This window comes from Stenella coeruleoalba, assembly GCF_951394435.1.
Source record: "Stenella coeruleoalba genome assembly, chromosome: 1".
Lineage (NCBI taxonomy): Eukaryota > Metazoa > Chordata > Mammalia > Artiodactyla > Delphinidae > Stenella > Stenella coeruleoalba.
Window position 1 is genome coordinate 134,263,272 of NC_137169.1, and position 20,493 is coordinate 134,283,764.

Here is a 20,493-nt window from a genome sequence, read left to right on the forward strand (position 1 = left end):
TCTTTTGCCTCTTCGGCAGCTCCAGGCCTTTTCCCGGACTCCCTCCCGGCGCCGGAAGCCCGAGCCTCAGCTCCCAGCCCCGCCCGCCCCGGCGGGTGAGCAGACAAGCCTCTAGGGCTGGTGAGTGCTGGTTGGCCCTGATCCTTTGTGCGGGAACCTCTCCGCTTTGCCCTTCGCTGTGCTCTCCTCCGCGGCTCTGAAGCTTTCCCCCTGTGCCACCCGCAGTCTCCGCCTGCGAAGGGGCTTCTAGTGTGTGGAAACTTTCCTCCTTCACAGCTCCCTCCCACTGGTGCAGGTCCCGTCCCTATCATTTTGTCTCTGTTTTTTCTTTTTTCTTTTGCCCTACCCAGGTACGTGGGGGGTTTCTTGCCTTTTGGGAGGTCTGAGGTCTTCTGCCAGCGTTCGGTAGGTGTTCTGTAGGAGTTGTTCCACGTGTAGAAGTATTTCTGATGTATTCGTGGGGAGGAAGGTGATCTCCGCGTCCTACTCTTCCGCCATCTTGAAGGTCTCTCTATTAAATTTTATTTTCCTCTCTCAACAGGACACTACAGGCAGAGTTTCGGGAATCCTCACCCTGGTAAGAATTCTTACACTTTGTTGACTTCTGTCAGTTTTTCCAGGGTCCCACCTGCAGGTTCTGAGTGGGGTCTAATTTGGAGAGAGTAGCTCTATTTACCAGAATTTGATAAGGGGTTTTATTAATTTTATTTTTAGTTTCCCCTTGGCTGTTGAGTAGAATAATATAGCCATTTACCATAAGATCCCTCAGAAAGTAATCAGCTCTGGAGGGGACTATTTGGGGGCCCAACTTGGAATGTAGAGATGGGGGTGTGGAGTTGATGTTGAAAAATTTGCATAGGCTATTTGAAGACAATCTCTTTTCCAGAGTCCCAGTCGATTACAAATGAGATATCAATTTCTGGGCCAGCGTTTTGATGATGGATTGTTAGGTGGGTGTAATGGGGGAGGCATGCGTGTTCATTTTGAGGTCTCTGGCCTTGAAGCTTTTGTAGCTGTAAGGCTAATCGTTTGGCAGCCTTTGTTTATGGCCTTGTGTCTTTAAATTGTCATTAGCCTTTTGCCACAAGTTTGTCAATGAAGTTAGTTTGGAATTTTGAAGTCTTTTGGAAGTTTCTGTATACCAGTAAAAATAGGTATCCCATTCTGCTTGTTTGATATAGTAACCCTGATTTCAAGTGCGCTTCTTTTTTTTTTTAAAGAAGATGCTGGGGGTAGGAGTTTATTAATTAATTAATTTATTTTTGCTGTGTTGGGTCTTCGTTTCTGTGCGAGGGCTTTCTCTAGTTGTGGCAAGCGGGGGCTACCCTTTATCGAGGTGCGCGGGCCTCTCACTGTCGCGTCCTCTCTTGTTGCGGAGCACAGGCTCCAGACACGCAGGCTCAGTAGTTGTGGCACAGGGGCCTGGTTGCTCTGCGGCATGTGGGATCCTCCCAGACAAGGGCTTGAACCTGTGTCCCCTGCATTAGCAGGCAGATTCTCAACAGCTGCGCCACCAGGGAAGCCTCTCAAGTGCGTTTCTTAAATGAATGATCTTGTCTAATTGGAAGGCTCCCCATAGTGGCCATTGTAATTCTAGGTTGTTTGTATAAGATTTCTTCATCTTTGTATATATATACGGCTTCTGGGGCTGCAGTTCTTAGATATAAAATAAGCAGGTGTGCCAGAAGATGACACTTAATGCTGGATTTTAAGGATTCCACTTTTATTATTATTTATTTTAGCTAAGCCTTTGGGTCTCTCAAAGCCAAACTAATACATAAAAGGGATGTGCTGCTAGATTGAAAATGGTGTGATGTTTTATAGAGTACCTCATTGCACTTGAAGTTGGTGGGTGACTTACTGTCAATGGAACCTGCTTAGTGACCAACTTATCCTAATAAGAGAGTCTTTGAGTTAGGTGCCTAATGCTCAAAAAAGCTCTTAAATGCTTGATCCATGGCCACCAATTTGTTTTTGGCAGCTTTTTGGCTTCAGAGACCCTTGTTAGCAATAGTTTATTTAAACGTACATATTAACAAACCAGCAATAACCAGCAGACTGGAGCTTGGGGAAAGACCTGAGCCAGTAGACCCAAAATAATGAAGACTTCAGACTGATTCCAAATAACAGAGAGCTATAGCTGCTACCAGCAATTCCTGACATGGAATCTGGGGAATAATTACAAACAGACGGCAAGCTGCAGATAAAACTGTCCAAACTTCCCAGTGTGGGATCTGCAGACAGAACCGAGAGCTGGGGTTTAGAAGTTACTGCAGACAGACAAATAGAATGTCCTGCATGTATCAGAGCAATGACTGTGGTACTTGGGACTGAGGGAAAGGGCTGAACCATTAGACCTCGACCAATGGGGACTGCAGACTCGGGGCTCCACATAAATGTGGCACTGTGAACTGGAAAGCCAATCAGATCAGGAGCTTGACACAAAGAACGCGAAGTCAGAACCAAGAGAGAACTTACCCATGACCTTCAGAAAGGGTGAGAAAGACAGTGCATTCAAAGGGTTCACAGTCACCATGCCTGTCTTTCTTGTTGACCCTGAATACTGTCAGAAGTCTGCCTCAGTCCCACCACTGCCACCAAATCTATTAAATAACAAAATTTCATGAGAGTAAATTTTACAGATCTAATTGGCTTTATTAAACAATTCATTAATCAGGCAGTATCCTGTCTAGAAATAAATAGAAAGGAGCTCCATTGAGCTGTAGAAAAGTTTTTTAAAGGCAGAAATGGGACAGAAAAAAGAAAATTATTAGCAAAAAATGCATTGTTATAGGCAAGGTTGCCCACCTAAGGGGAACAGAAAGACCTATTGGGCAGATTACCTCCATGGGGCTGACAAGGTAATTCCAGCTTGACTGCTTAAAAGTTAGATGGGGGTTTGAGACTGCAATTAGGTTAGGTATTAAGTCTTGGTTTGCTGATGATGGGAGCACAGAGTCTTAACCACTGAACCACCTCATGAAGTCCCTCATTCAATCTTTGAGGTCCACAAGTGACTCTGTTTCGGGCCTGTTGTCTCTTTTTTATACATCTGAGAATAAAAGTGTTTTATTTCTTCCTTTCCAATTGATACCATTTATTTCCTTTTCTTGTTCCAGTATGATGTTTATTAGAAGTGGTGAAAGGGCATCCTTGCCTTGTTCCCAATATTAGGCTGAAAACACCCAGTTACTAAGATTAATTAGGATATTAGCTATAGTTTTTATTATATATGCTCTTTATTAACTCGAGGAATTTCTTTAATCTTGGCTGAGAATTTTTATTTTTTATTATGAAGTTATTGGATTTTGTCAAACGCTTTTTGGTATCAATTGACATGATTATATGATTTTTCTTTATCTTGTCAATAAGGTGGATTACATTATTTGATTTTCAAATTTTCAACTAGCCTTTCATACCTAGAATAAATCCCACTTAGTCATCATATATGATTTTTCATATACATTGTTGGATTCTGTGTACTAATATTTCATTGATTTTTGCATCTGTGTTCATGAGATATATTGGTCTGTAGTTTTCCTTTATTGCAATGTCCTTACCTGATTTTAGTGTTAGGATAATGGTGGTTTCATAGAATGAGTTTGTAACATTTCCCTCTGCTATATATCCTGGAAGAGACTGTAGAAAACCAATATCATTTTTTCCATAAGTGTTTGGTATAATTCATCAGTGAAACCATTTGTGCCTCTTTCTTTCTTTTTTCAGAACATTATTTTTTATGATTCAATTTATCATAAAAATTTGAATATTGCTATTCCAGATCTCTTTTCATAAGCATTAGCATGGCATATCTTCCTCTATCTCTTTACTTATAACTTGTTTGTGTTTTTATATTTAAAATGACTTTATTATAGAAAATATATAGTTGTGTCTTTACCTTTTCTAAAAATTGATGTCTTTTAATTGATGTATATAGATCATTAACATTTGAAGAGATTTCAAATACATTTGGATTAATATCTACCATATTTTTAAAAGTATTCTAATTATTACAATTATTCTTTGTTTTTCTCTTCTCTTCTTTGGATTTAAATGAGGCTTTTATTTGATTTTTTTTAATCTCCTCTCTTAGGACAACAATTATACATTAAAAAAAATTTAGTGGTTATCTTTGAGTTTGAAATCTACATTTATAACTAATCTAAGTCTACCTTCCAGTAATACTATACCACTTTATGTGTAGTGCAGATACTTTGTAGCAGAGTATTTCTAACTCCTTCCTCCTGTCTTTTGTGACATTGCTGTCATTCATTTTACTTATTAATAAACTACAGTTACCCAATAGCTTGTTACTGTTGTCACTTTAAACAGTTATAGTTTAGATCAATTGAGGATAAGGGAAATAAAATATTATATTTTACCTTCATTTATTCCGTCTTCAATATTCTTTCTTTCATTATGTAGACCCAGGTTTCTAACCTGGATTATTTTTCTTCTCCCTAAGGAACTTCTTTTAACATTTCTCACAGGGCAGATCTGTTAGTGATTTCTTTCAGTTCTTGTATGTCTTAGAGAGTCTTCATTTTTCCTTCACTTTTGAGGAATAATTTCTCTGCATATAGAATTCAAAATCTGCAATTGGTAATATTTTGCTGCCGCATTATTCTGACTCATTACCTGGCATTAGCCAAACTGCTGAGTCTGTTCAAGACTTTTCAAAGCAAAAGCAAGTTCAGGGGTTTCCCAAAACCACACTGAGATTTCATAATTTGCTGTAAAGATTCACAGTACTTACTGCAAACTTATTTTTATGGATACATTCATTACAGAGAAAAGGTACAAATTAGAACCAGCCAAAAGAAGAAATGCAAAGGGAAGAGACTAGGAAAGGACCAAACATGGAGCTTCTGGTCATCCTCTTCCATGAAGTCATAGACAGCATTATCTACCACTAGACATACTGTGTGACTACATACACCGAGTACTGCCAACCAGGGAAGTTCATTCAATCTTTTTTTTTTTTTTTAAAGTATTTATTTATTTGGCTGTGCCGGGTCTTCATTGCGGTATGTGGGATCTTTAGTTGTGACACGCAGGCTCCTTTGGTTGCAGCATGTGGGATCTTAGTTGCAGCATGTGAGATCTAGTTCCCTGACTAGCAATTGAACTTGGACCCCCTGCACTGGGAGCACGGAGGCTTAACCACTGAACCACCAGGGAGGTCCCTCATTCAATCTTTGAGGTCCATAGTTTTTACTGAATTTTCACTACATAGTCATGGTGATTGGTTGATTTGCCATTTGGTTGAACTCAGTCTCCAGCTTCCCAACTTAGTAGAGGTTGAAATGACATTACATAGTTGGGGAGCCTACCACGAGCCACCTCCTATCACTATCAGGTGTGATCCATAAATAATAGACGCTCCTATCAATGGGGAAATTCCAAGGGTTTAGAGGTTACCTCCCAGGACATGGGACCAAGCCTAGACCTTTTATTTTTGGTTGAGACGAAATTCTTCACTTTACAACAGAAAGTCTTCATAGACTTTTAAATTTGATTATTGAAAAAAATGTAGAGTATAAAAAGATTCATACATTCATTTAGTAATGTAGCTAAATAGTAATCAGTTTCAACTTGGAAATCCCAGTTTTTCAGGCGTATTTCCAAACAGTGGCACAGGGAAATCATGGAAAAGCAGAGGGCAGCTCTATCTGGGTGGAGAATATAATCATTGTTTGAATTGCTGAGTGCAAGTTTCTAGAGCGAATATAGCAGCAAAAAAGAAATCCCTCAAAAATCTACATTATTATTTCTCTCAGTTCCATACATGTTCAGTGCTCCAGAAGACTTATTTCAGAATACTTGTTTGTGAAGCTAGAGGGCCAGTAAGAGATTTCAGAGTCCTCCTGGTGATTGAGAGACAAATTTGGACTTTGAGCTCAACCAACATGAGGTGTACAAGATGAGAACTATGTGTCTTCAATGTAGGCACTAAAATGGACATGCCTGGGATACAAATGCTCTATTAGTCTGGGCTCTCCAAGTAAACAGAACCAATAGGATATATAATAAATATAAAGAGATTTACTGTAAGAAATTGGCTCATGTGATTATGGAGGGTAAGAAGTCTCAACATCTGTAGCCAGAAATTTGCAGACCCAGAAGAGCTGATGGTTTAGTTCCAGCCTGAATCGAAGGCCTGAGAGTCAGGAAAACAAATGGTGTAAATTTCAGTCTGAGTCAGAAGGCAGGAGGATGCTGGTAGCCCAGGTTGAAGACTTATGGAGAGGAAGAATTCTTACTTACTCAACCTGTAATATTCAGGCCTTCAGTGGATTGGATGAATCTCACTCACACAGGGGAGGACAATCCACTTTACTCAATCTACTGATTCAGATGTTAATCTTATCCAGAAAGACCCTCAAGGACACACCCAGAAACGATTTTTAACCAAATTCTGGATACACCATGGTTCAGTCAAGTCCACACACAAATTATCCAACAGAAGAAGCATGTCTTAGAAACAAGGGCTGCATCCCATGACTACGGGAAAAACTAAAACAGACCTACATCAGCAAAGATTAACAAACACCACCAAGACTTGACAGTGTCAAGGTGATCTGCAAGCAATTTACCTACTTGCTTTAAAAAAAAGTAAGTTTTAGAGCAATGTGACATAATTAAAAAAAACAAAACTACAGTGATCATCTACAAGAGCCAATATACAATAACAATATAATGTGAAAAGAAAGGTAGATCTGAGCTTAGTATAAAAACACTTAACAATAAAAGCATACCCAGACATCATCAAAGTATTGGGGTTAGTAAAGCAGACAATATAATTATGATTAGAGTTTAAAAAAGAGAAAGAAAATATAAGATAGAGGTAAAAAATGTAGAATTTTAACACTAATCTGAATCTATAAAAATATAAAATCTGGGCTTCCCTGGTGGCGCAGTGGTTGAGAGTCCACCTGCCAATGCAGGGGACACGGGTTCGTGCCCCGGTCCGGGAAGATCCCACATGCCACGGAGCGGCTGGGCCTGTAAGCTATGGCCGCTGAGCCTGCGTGTCCAGAGCCTGTGCTTTGCAACCGGAGAGGCCACAGCAGTGAGAGGCCCGCGTACGGAGGAAAAAAAAAAAAAATATATATATATATATATAAAATCAGCACTATATATCTGAAGGACAATATTACCAATTAATTAGATGGACAACAGGCACAACACAAGAGAATACTGAATTTGAGACAATGAAGACAGAGGACAGAGTACAAGAGAAAAAGAATGGGAGGGGGAATGAAAACGCTGAAGGAGATAGGTAGTACCTGGTCAGAATGTCTAATACGTGAGAAATTTTAGTCCCACGAGAGGATAGAGAGGTGCTCAGAAGGAATATTTCAAGTAATGGTGACTGAGCATTTCCAAATTGAAGAGACTCAGCAAATGAGATAAATGCCTTCAATGTACAACAAAAAGAAACAGTGGAGGAACTGCCTAGCCAACCCATTAAATTGTGATAAATAATAACATTGTTGTTTTGAGCCATCAGGTATGGGGTGATTTATTACACAAGAAGCTGCCATTAAAAAAAAAATTAAACCAACTGGTGTTGGCATCAGGTGTCACAGGAATCTGAAAGGGTGGTGAGGGGACGCTTAAGGAAAAAAGAAATTTCAGTTAGAGGCTGAAAAAGCTAATGAGTATTGTGCAGTAGCAGAACCAAATTCCCTGGTAACTTGAAAGATAGAGCCCATCCCAATGAAGTTGTGAATCTGATTAAGATGATTTCCAGGTAGAATGCTGAAAGGTGGCTTTTTCATTTACTTGCATATGATAAAATACGGAAAGAAAGATATGAACACGAAGAAAGAAACTGTTCAGTTAACACGCAGAATTTAGAGAATGTATTGAGAGACAAGAGCATGATCTGCTGTAAAACCAAACTATCCTAATGCCCAGGCTCTCAAGCTAGCAAAAGGTTCAAGTATTGTATAAAACAGCCTTAAGGTGAAGATCAAATTAAGGGTATGACTGTAAGACTTTTGTAAATATCTCAGAAAAAGTTAAGATGATGCTTGGAACCCTCTCAGCTAGACACAAGTGGTTCTAAGACTCATAAGGAGGTTGTCCCACAGCAATCTGACACTCTACCCAAAGCAGCCACAGGTCTATGCTGAGAAGAAATATGAATGTGGCTTTAAGTGTCATGCAGTAAACCACAGCCACATTTCTAAGAAAAACAAACTTATTAAGAGCGATGAATCAGATTTAACTAAAAGGGCCTCTATTTTCTATAGGCAGGAAGCAGTCTTTGTGAGATTTTCAAATGTAAACATGGGCCATTTTTCATTGTACAGGAAAGACATTTCCAAGGGTAGAACCAAGAGCAGAGAAAATAGATTGTTATGAAACCATACTCAGACAGCAGAATTATAACTAATCAAGGGATAGTCGCTACACCAGGAATCAGAGAACTGGTGGCATGTGACTGACTGGATTTCAGGGCAGCTACCACCCAGTGGACATTATGCGTTTTCTTTTCTTCTCATAGTGGAAATGACTGAGGTGAAGTAAGGGGAATATAAATTGTCTTTCTATTTCTTGAGACTGGGAGTCAAGATGAGCCATTAAGAGGGCCTTCTCGGTATTCAGGCCAAATGCAAACCACAAGATCCTAGCTTTGAGCCAGATACCATAATTATTAGAGTCTTTTGTGAGTCTTGGTAAGATTTAAATTAATTTTACATATAAATTAAAAATTGTGATCAGAGAGAATGCAGTGGTAAAAAACACAGCCACATTCTTTGCAGACCACCCCCCGCTGACCCCCTATCACGGGGTAGAGTCTATTTTTCCTCTCCTTAAATGTGGTTAGGTCTTGTGACATGCTTTTCCCTAAATGAATGCACAGATATGGGATTGTGTGACTTGATTCTAAATATTAAAACACTTTAAAGCTTTTGCTATCATTCTGTTGAAACCCTGAGATCATCATCATGCTGTGAAGAAACCCAAGATAACAGATCACTTGAAGAGAGAGCCCAGCCATTTCAAACATGCCAGCTATGGCCACAAATATGTGAATGAGATATAATAGATCAATCAACCCCAACCAAGCCACCAGCTGAATACAGCTGTTAGGGAATTTGAACAGTCCTGTATATACTAAAGGGATAGAATTTTAAATATAAAAACATTACCCAAAGAAAACTGTAGGTGCAGATATCTTCAATGTTGAATTCTATCAAGTATTTAAAGAAGATATATTTTCAATGCTACATAAATTCTTTTAAATATAGAGGAGAAAGGACTTCCATATGCATTTCCTGGGGCTAGCATTTTCCAGATTCCAAAACCAAAGAAAGACATTACAAGTAAAATTTGTATCAGTGTGCCTCATTAACGTAGGCACAAAAATTTATACAATGTTGTCACATTGATTTCAGCAATAAATAAACTAGTAATACCTCATGACCAATAAGTTTATGCAAAAAACATAAGCTCATTTTCACATTTTAAAGTCAATCGAAATAATTCAATGTGTAATACACTAAAGTAAACATCGACCACCTTAATAGACACAGAAAAGGCATTTAAAAATTCAACACGTTTTCATATTAAAAAAAAGCTATTTTCAAAAAAAAGGAATAGAATGGAATTTCTTCAACCTGAAAAAAGTTTATCTGTGAAAGTCCTACAACCAAAGTCATTTTTAATGATGAAAAAGTGAAATGTTCTCCCTTTGTGCAGGAAAAAGGCAAAAATGTCTCCTCTCACCATTTCTATTCAACATTTTTCAGGAAGATCCAGACAATACAGTAAATTAATAAAAAGAAAAAAAAATGGCATACATGTTTGAGAGGAAGAAGTAAAACTTTCTTTATTCATAGATGACACAAACATCTGTAGAAATCCTGAGGTCTATGAAACATCTACTAAAACTAACAATTATAGCAAGGTTATTTAATTTATGGTCTATTTTTAAAAATTAGTTGTATTTCTGTATTCTGGCATCAAAAATTGGGAAATGAAATTAAACACACCAGAAAAAAAAGAAAAATCAATGATTTAATGTAGGTATGATAATGGGCTTCATCCACATGGCAAAAATAGCTACTTCCTCCTTAGATTCTAAATATAAAACCTATACTGTTTTCTCTGAAAAGGAAGACTATGCACTCAATTATCAACTATTTGATGAAATAACTTATTTGCAAACTACCACATTAGTTCTCAAGCGGCATAAAAAAAATAATTGCACATAATTTCATGCCTTGGGGAACTTGCATCAGGTGAGCCAAGACACATGATCTACGACATGTAGGAAGTGGCATCATTGTGCCATTAATTACCTGAAGCAGCAGAAGCTGTAGAGCTCAATGTGAATTTATTGGCGGCCCTTGACAATGTGACTAAATCTAGGGGTCATGATGGTGTGAGACCAGAAAATCAGAGCAAGTGGTAGGGAGGGTAAGGAGATGTGCTGGAGCATCAGTTGAGATACATGGTGTCAAACAGGGATAAGCAAGTGTCCACTAAGCTAGGAAAAGCTACTACTTGGTTTTCTGAACAAGTCTGAATAAATGGCCACCTATAATCTTACATGATTTTGCTTACTCAGCAAAATACTCTTTCTCCCCAAGGCTTTGTTCTGCTTTGTAAAGTTAAATTATCCTCCCTTGCCTTAGTCTTAGAGTTTTGAGCTAGACAGCCCTGCTGCTTGGAGTAACTGATGATCCTTGTGGCCTACACCTGTTTCTGTGCTATAAATTTAATGTATATCTTGCAATTTCCATAAAATAAAAATATTGTAAACAGAGAAAGAAAACTGGATAGACAGAAAATGTATCCAATTGAGGACACTTTATCAAAAGTAAGCATCTCCTCTAACTTATCTACAATACATGTAACTAACTTTAAAATAATTTGTGAGGTTTCTTATACTGTCCAGCTATCTTTACATCTGATTTTTCCTCTTAAAGAGCAAGATTGATATGCGTCTCACAGAAGAAATTGTGTCCCATAATCACCCCTATTCTTTCTTGCACTCCCACAGTAATGAGAACTATATTTAGAAGTCAATTTAAAACACACACACACTGTTATCCTGAAAGTTAAAAAGTCCATTTTCAAATTTCATTAATTAGACATAAGAGAAACAGAAAGGAAAAAAAGCCAGTGACTGCTTATTTCATGTCTAAAATAATCTAACAAGAGAAAAAGTTATTCAGTTTTTTTTGTCTTTAACAAATAATGGCATGTAAATAATATCCATTTATTTAAACTTTTACTGACGTTCATCTTTATATGAAAATTGGTTAATTTTAATAAGCTTAAATCACAGTAATAAATTTAATAAACAATTTTAATAAACACAAATCACAATAATGCATTGTTAATATTGAAATCAAGAAAGTATTATGATGTGAGAAATGGAAAAAATGAGTTAAAAAGTGTGAGCCCCAGGGAAACACATATGATATATGGCTTGGGGTTTTATTGTCTGCGGAACTAATGAATCAAGGCAACATGTAAAGCAGGTACCTGCATCTCTGCAACTGAATATAAAAGCTGCAAACTTATGACATGTTGATGATGGAATACTCAACTGCTGCGGATCATAACCTGAAAGAGAACCATGCATACCTTGCTATAACCAATAATTTTTATTCCAGATTCTGGATGAAGTGCCCATATTTATAATACCAAGGAGGTAAAGATTAGAACCAGTGATTTCCATAAGATAATAATAGAACCAACTGCCAGATGAGAAGTATTTCACAAACCAAGCACGATTAAGGAATCCATACAATATAAATTACACGTATAAGTATACAGAAAAAAAAATTAGGCATTTGTTGAAGTACAATTCAGGAAAAGAAGTGAAACGTACTCAGTGAAAGAGAAAATACACTAATGAACATATGGAAAAATAGAGCAAATTTGGACTTTAAAATAATAAGAGATGTATATGAAAACATACTGGAAATAAAATTTTAGTTTAAATAATATAATATTTATAATAATAATAATAGAAAATTTTAGCATGGAGGTTAAATATTATGGTAGAGATTTCTTTTTTTTTTTTTTTTTTTTTTTTGCTGTACGCGGGCCTCTCACCGTTGTGGCCTCTCCTGTTGCAGGGCACAGGCTCCAGACTCACAGGCTCAGCGGCCATGGCTCACGGGCCCAGGCGCTCCGGGTATGTGGGATCTTCCCGGACGGTGGCACGAACCCGTGTCCCCTCCATCGGCAGGCGGACACTCAACCATTGTGCCGCCAGGGAAGCCCGTGAATTGTATGCTTTAAAGAAGTTAAATTTATAATATGTAAATTATAACTAGATAAACTTAAAAATATGGTATATGGTATACACAGTTGGAGACAGAATTAGTGAATGGAAGGTTAGGTCTGAGGAAATCAGGATTAACTATAATGAGATAAAATAAAATTTTGAAAGAGAAGTTAATATATATGAAGCACAATTTTTAATAACCAAATATACACACAAGTATTGTCATAGCCAATGAATATAATAAATAACTGAGATCAAGTAATTAAAATTTTAAGTGGTGAGAAATTTCCAGAATTGAAGAATGACATGAGATTTTAGTTCCAACCTATAATATATATCAAATTCACATCCATATATAACCTAGTAATATTAAAAGTAAATTCTTAAAAATAACAGATAAAAATGACAAATATAAAACAACATAATCAAGTGATCGGAACACTTTTCACTCTCCCTCACTGCTAAATATACCAGAAACAATAGAACAATGTAATTCTATCAATGTTAAGAATAAATACCTACTAGGGACTTCCTTCCATGGAAAATAATAGTTCAGGATGTTTTTATGTCTAATGTGTTCACCTGTCAGCATTTATTACAATGATCTGGCTTTTCATATCAAAATTATGTTGTGAATTATTTTTCTGTTGCCAAGTAATAAATTAGTGTCTTAAAACAATAATACTTGTAAATTCTCAGTGGATCAGAAATTTAGGTAATGCTTAGCTTAGTCTTTAGGCTCAATGTCTACCACAAGGATGCAATCAAGATGTTGACTGTGAATGTACATATTTCAAGATTCAACTAAGGGAAAATATTCTTCCAGAATCAAACATGGCTGTTGGAAGAATTCAGTTCTTCACTCTTTCAGCAGCTAAACATGAAACATGGATTCTGTCAGAGCAAGTGAGAGCAAAAGAGGGAGAGCATGAAAGAAGTTAGTTTTTTATTACCATTTTTCTTATAATTTATTCCTTACGAGTGAATCAGTACTCACATGCAAGGGAGCGGATTACACAAGGGCATAACTAGGAGTCGGTGATTATTGAGAGCCATTTTAGAGGCTGCCTACCACCTGATCATTAGCTGTTTACCTATCTATCGTCTCTTCATCTTCAGTCATGGGAATATAAAATAGCTGAGGTCATTCGGTTTCTATTCTGATTTGACCATATAATTCCAAATTATCAAGTGGGAATATTGGATGATATTCCTGGGAGTCGTGAGAACCTGACCACGCTCGTGCTCTTCACACTCTGTTGTATGTCTCGTGTTCTAGCTGGTGTTGGATGAAGCTATTTGTGTCTCCTTAGTTTCATAGTGATCTGAACCTGAATCGCTGTCAAGCAGAGCAGACATTTATATCAAATCAGCTTCCATTTATTTTATTTTATTTTTCCCACTGCCTTTGGAATTTATTATTTTTCCTCAATATGTCATTTCCATAAAAAATAATTTTTCAAATCTTCCTAGATTAAATTGGAAGTTTAAAAATTCTCTTCTTTTTCTTGGAGAATGTTAATTTTTCATAGTAAGGAATGCAAAGAAATCAGAGCTGCTTTTCTAAAATAAAATTTCTTCTCCTTTCGAGCATGCCTTAAAAGAAAATTTTAAAAAAAGAAAAGAAAACTAACAAATCAAAACTAACTCTAACCTTAGTTATGTCTTTGTGGTGTGTGCCCACACGCCATTTCATTGCCAATTTCACTTATCTTCCTAAACGTGCACACTTTAAAAATAAGTTATTAGTTATATGTTTATTGAGAGGACCCTCCTCATCAGACACATATCTACTCTTCTGTTCGTGTTTTCTCTGTGCTGCTTGCACACTTGCACACTACATCAGAACCACACTAGACTTTCAGGAGCCTTTTAATGAAATCTTAAAGATAATCGTCTCACCCACCACAGCCCCCATCCGGAGCTTTATTTGTGCTGTTCTTTCTGTTGGAAATGCCTTTCCTCCTCCTCCTGTCACTGACCTTAGATCCACAGACCTTGTGAAACTAACTGCTACTAATCATTCATGTCTTAAATTAAACGTTTACTTGCTGGGAAAAATCCTTCTCTGGCATCCTTAGAGCCGTAAATTTCCTTGAATAATAAAATCTAATAACATCTTATATATATATATTTTATTGACGTATAATTGATTTACAATATTGTGTTTCATGTGTACAGCAAAGTGATTCAGTTACATATATATTTTTTCAGATTGTTTTCCATTATAGGTTATTAAAAGATACTGAATATAGTTCTCTGTGTTATACAGTAAATCCTTGTTGCTTGTCTATTTTATATATAGTAGTTTCTGTTAATCCCATACTCCTAATTCATCCCTCCCCCCACCAACATCTTACATTTTTGCTAGTCCATCTTACAGTCTCTAATTAAATATTTTTCTGTAATTTTGTTATTATCTACTTAGTAACCTGTGCATTCCATGAGGACAGAAGATGTGCTGCTGCTTTTTTTTTCTTAACCATGGCAAACAGAGTGTTAGGTCAGTATCTACAAAGAGTAGATTCTCCACAAGATTGATGGAGTGTGTAAATTAATAAATGAATGGTAAGATATAACTAAAATTTAATAGAAATACATATAAACCTACACCTCTGTTGTTGCCATTCTGCAGAGGTGAGAGAGACCTCCACCCAAAATTTAATTTGGAGTTTGAGGCTCGTGGAGCCACACACACAATACCGTATGAAAAGATTTATTAGTTACCTAATGAAGTTTTCCGAGGAGAGCTGGGAGACTTACCAAGTTGCCCTGAAAATGACTTGAGAAGGAAAGGAAATTGCCTTGTGGTTAGGGGACTGCGGGGAGGGGTTTTGTGTCGGAGCAGGGGCTTGTGTTTTTGGAACCTACGCTTGAGCCAAAAAGGGGAGCATCCCACTTTCTCGTAAGCCGACCCAGATAATGAGCAAAGGGGAAGAAGGAGGGATGAAGCATGAAAGCTGTCAGCTGTCGGATATCCAAAAAGTGGGTTCCATGTATTGTGTATTCACTAATTTATTAGTCACTGTGTTGTGTTCTTTTTATTCATTTAATCCTCCTAACAAATTTAAAGTGGCAATAATATTACTGTATTGCACAGAGGAGTAAACAAGACAGGAAAATCATTTTAGAGGATCACACTTAATCTCAGCAGAGCTAGGAGTAAAAGACAGGTATGTCTAATTCAAAAACCTATTATCTTAAACATAATTTATTCTTCCTTCTCCTGACCTGAATATTTTACCCTCTTCCTTATTCTTCTAAGATCTACATAAATATGAATATGGAGAAGAAAAGGTTATTAGGGTTAGATATTTTCATGCATAAACCGCATTGAGATTGAAAACAATCACATTAAGATAATTGTACTTTTAAAGTAGCTCCTGAGTAATGTCTGTAGACTCTGCCAATCAAAACAAATCTGTAAAATGATTTAAAGCTAATATACACATGGTCCTATGACATCCTTAGTGGGATTTAGTGTTTGTAAAATATTTTTGGTCTCTCACAAGTTACTTTTTCTTTTTATTATTCTAATACTGTGTCTACATGTCCATTAGTATGTGACATACAGAAAAAAAAAAAATAATACCTACCTCTACTACCCATCATTTCTACTTTTTTCACATAGGTTGTAGAGTCAGAGATAATTGAGTTTAAATGCTGGCTCTGCCATTTACAAATTGTGTTATGCGACCAATCTGAATAATGTTTCCTACCTAGTAGATGTGTTTTGAGGACAGAGAAAAAATAAGTAAATACCTAGCATAACAACTGTCAAAACCATATGGTCAATAATAATTAGTTCTCTTTCTTATCTCTCTTTTTAAGTTTCTCTTTCATTGTCTCTGTGGAGTTTTTAATTTACTTATTTAGATTTCAGAGCTTTTTTGATAGATTAAACACAGTATATACAAAATTGTTCTGGCCGTATATCTTTAGACAAAATCATATTATGTTGGTACATTTGAATCAGTAAATAATATCAGACTCATATCCTGTTAGTATTTTGTTCTTTATCTAACAGTTTAAAATGCATCTTTATTGTATGGAAGATGAATTATTTTAATTATACCTCTAACGACTTATCTTTTAGTTTCTGTTTGAACAACCCCTATAAGTGTATGAATTTACATGCTATCCTTTGTAGTATTTGTGGTGGGAAAGTTCTGCATGGCATCTGACAAAATGGATTTTGCCTAACATTCCATAACAGACTCTTCCTAAGTTTATCATTAAGTCAAAGGAAAAGAGTAAATATAAAGTAAGCATTTTGGAAATTTATTGATGGCAACCACTGTCTGCAGGATTTGGGGAGGAATTTCAATTAATTAGTGAAGTTAGATAGGACACAGAAACATAATGTTGGGCAATGACAAATTTACCTTCGGAGGTTGTAAAAGAGTATAGACTTCTCTGAATTGTTATTTCTTACTAAAAGGTGCCTGATATGTGCCACAAAGAAAACCAAGCAGGCTTATTTTAAACACAGACCTTGCTTTTGGAGACAATCAACTTTATCCCCATTACATCTACGATCTTCTTCTTCTTTTGTTTTTTAATCATTACTCTTCTGTGTTTGTATATTTCTGTTTCCCACTGGTCTAATTGACATTAATCTTTCAATATCATCAATTCTCAAATATCTCGAAGTGATCTGAAAATGCAAATATGTTTACTATTTCAACCACTTGAATAAATGCTTACAATAATTTCCTACTTCTTGGGTAAGAAGTAAAATCTCTTTAGTGGTATATTGTTATCAAATGTATATGCATTTATCAATAACAGTTTATTATATTTCTTCTATATATTTTTAATAAAAGCAATGACTTTATCAAGTTCTTCCTATATAGACAGAAACATTGCTAAACACTTTAATATTTTAATTGCATTATCTCATTGAGCTTCGTAATAACCGATGAAGTACATGCTGTTATTACAATTGCCATTATAAAGGTAATGGAATTAAAGCTTATAGAAGATAAACAAATTGCCCAAAGATATACAACTTTTAAGCAATAAAGCTGGTATTCAAACCAAGATGGCTATAGAGATACTATATAGAGATACATACAGACTGATTTCCTATAGAAGCTTAATATGCAATACTTCTCTTGTTGAAAAAAGTGAAATTGACATAGTTATATAATTATGGCTAGCAAAGTTAGATAATTGCTCAGAATTATGGGTAGGCAATCAGCAGAACAGATTTAAATGCATGAGTAACTCTTTCAAGGTAGGACTTGCTGCCCTTTGAGTGGAATGAGCATTTTAATACAGATAATAATATCTGGAAATTAGGAATAAGTATAGAATGTTGACAAAATTTACCAAGTTAATGTCAATTTGTCTCTTAATGAAAGTGAACTATTATAATGTATTAGTGCCTGTGCTGCGTTCAAGGGGCAGACAGTTTTATTATAATCCATTAACAGCTCTAATAACAGCTGAATTACTGCATTTCATAGTGTGATACGAATTTATCTCTTTTCACCTGGAGGAGATGTACAAATATGGGCATCTCACTTTGGAATAGTTTAAATGAGTCTGGACCAGCAACTTCTGCCATTTGTACATTTCCCCCAAATTAAAAAAAAAAATTGTCTTAAAAAAATAATACTAACGATCAGGTTCCACATGTAAGGAACCCAAAAGTCACCACTCTGTCCTACTAACAAGTAAAAAGCTGAGCAGATTGAAAATCTACAGCTCTTCTTGGATCCTTGAGACAGGAGAGAATGCAGGGAAAACCACTGCCCCCAGTGTTGGAGAGATTGACAATTTGGAGAGACTGACGATTCCGAGAGACTGACAGGTGGATACAGGGAGCCCCAGCTTACTTGAACAGAAACTACCAGGAGAATAAGGCCTGTGCCGGGAGAGCAAACCCTGACCTCTGCTTGATGAATTGCTGGAGGTCCGGTGTGGACAGCTCGGAGAGCAGAGGCTACAGGGAGGCCCAGTTGTAGGGGACCCCACAGTATTGTAAGATTTACTGCCAGAACCTTAACCGCACTCCCACAGTATCACAGAAAAATCCCCTCAGGCTTCTGGCAGGGGTAGGGGAAAAGCAAGCATTTTGAAATACACCAGAGCACCCTTTCTTCTTATCAAGACCTGCCTTGTAAAAAGTTAACCAGAGCCTGAAGTGATGGGGTATTTTCAAACCTAACTGACCTGGGGAAGGAAAATACCCAGCTCTAGGGCCACTCTAGCCGTTCTGTCCCACCTAAAGAAGGAGAAAAAAACATGAGAAATTCTTGTGAAATTCAGTCCAGAGGCACAAGCTTACTAACTAAAAGAGTGAGACCTAATTAAAGACTATAGAATGCTTCCCTTCCCCCGCACACCTCACCACCACACTATCAAGGCCTATTTACAGCAGTTCCTTTACCCAGTACATCATGTAGCCCTCTCAAGAAAAAATTAAAACACATACCAAAAAGCAGAAACACAATTTGAAGAGAAAAAACAGGTACTGCAGGATTGTTGAAAGTATCAGGCCAAGAATATAAAATACTTATGATGAATATACTAAAGACTCTAGTGGATAAAGTAGACAGCATTCAATAACAGACAGGCAATGTAAGCAGACAGATGGAAATCCTAAGAACCAAAGAGAAATGCTAGATTGCAAAACTATTGTAACAGGAATCAAGAATGCCTTTAATGGGCTTATTAGTGGACTGGACATGGTTGAGGGAAGGATCTCTGAGCTACGGAATATAATCTAGAAACCTGGAGAAATGAAACGTAAAGGCACAGACTGAAAAAAGCAGAGCAGTATCCAGGGACTGTGGGACAACTACAAAAGATATAATAGACACATAATAGGAATAGCAGCAGGAGAAGAGAGAGACAGGAACAGAAGAAATATTTGAAACAATAATTACTGAGAATTTACCCAAATTAATGTCAAACAGCAAACTACAGATCCAGCGAACTCAAAAAATACCAAACAGGATAAAACCAAAAAAAAAAAGCCACACCTAGATATATAATTTTCAAACTACAGAAAAATCAAAGATAAAAAAAAATATTCTGAAAGAAGCCAGAGGGGATAAAAGCACCTTGCTTATAGGGGAACCAAAGATAAAATTACATCCAGCTTCTCAGAAACCATGCAAGCAAGAAGAGAGTGAAGTGAGATAAAGTTCTGGGAGAAAAAAACTACCAACCTAGAAAACTCTGTACCCAGTGAAATTATCCTTCAAAAGGGAAGGAGAAATAAAGACTTTCTCAGGAAGAAAAACTCAGAGAATTTGTTGCCAGTAGACCTGCCTTTGCGAAAATGTCAAAGTAGTTTCTTCAGATAAAAGAAATATAACAAAGGCAGGATAAAATGAGTCAGAACATGGAGGAAGGAATTATACCTTATAAATTATACTTTATTTGCAACATTTCATAAGTTTGAAATGAAAATTTTAAAATCTCAAGTTTTTTTGTTTTGTTTTTTGTGGTACGCGGGCCTCTCACTGTTGTGGCCTCTCCCGTTGCGGAGCACAGGCTCCGGACACGCAGGCTCAGCGGCCGTGGCTCACGGGCCCAGCCGCTCCGTGGCATGTGGGATCCTCCCAGACCGGGGCACGAACCCGCATCCCCTGCATCGGCAGGTGGACTCTCAACCACTGTGCCACCAGGGAAGCCCCTAAAATCTCAAGTTTTTAATCCTTGTTTCTTCTTCTCAACCCAGGCCTTCTCCCAGGGTAATCTCAACCAGTCTTATGGTAGAAAATATATCTAAACTTTTTAAAAGTTTGTATCTTTGACACTGCCCTCATCCTGCCTGGTGCATTTAAATACAAAATAAATATCTCTGCTTGCATGCTAAATGGTCATGATGAAACACGATTTTCAACCCCTTAAAATTGATCAAAAACTGTCCCTCTGCAGTATCTCCTTCTCAATGAATGGAAATGCTACACACCTCAGAGCTCAAGCCAATACCTTGGTTCCTACTTACCTCATTCCCCTATTGGTACCACCTTGAACATGCATCTCAACTTTTCTCCATTTTGACTACTGTTTCCCTAGCTCTTGTCGCTGTCAACTCTACTCTTTTAATGCAATGGCCTCTTGTCTCCTACTTGCAGTCTTGTTCACCTAAAATTATTTCCCCACAGAGCAATCACAAATCATGGTTTGGATCATAGCCTTTCCCTGCTTACAGGCTTTTAAAGTTTAACATGCACTGGACTGTACAGTTCAATTTGGTCCAGCTCCTGCCTACC

General features: G+C 37.0%; 1 long non-coding RNA gene across 1 annotated transcript in view; it reads left to right on the plus strand.

Annotated features, from left to right (window-relative positions):
* The first annotated feature begins 540 nt into the window (after positions 1–540).
* Positions 541–20,493, plus strand: part of LOC307186605 — a 222,273-nt gene continuing 202,320 nt past the window's right edge. Inside the window, exon 1 of the long non-coding RNA XR_013828422.1 lies at positions 541–577. This is a non-coding gene — a long non-coding RNA (uncharacterized lncRNA). The remainder of the gene's footprint in view (positions 578–20,493) is intronic.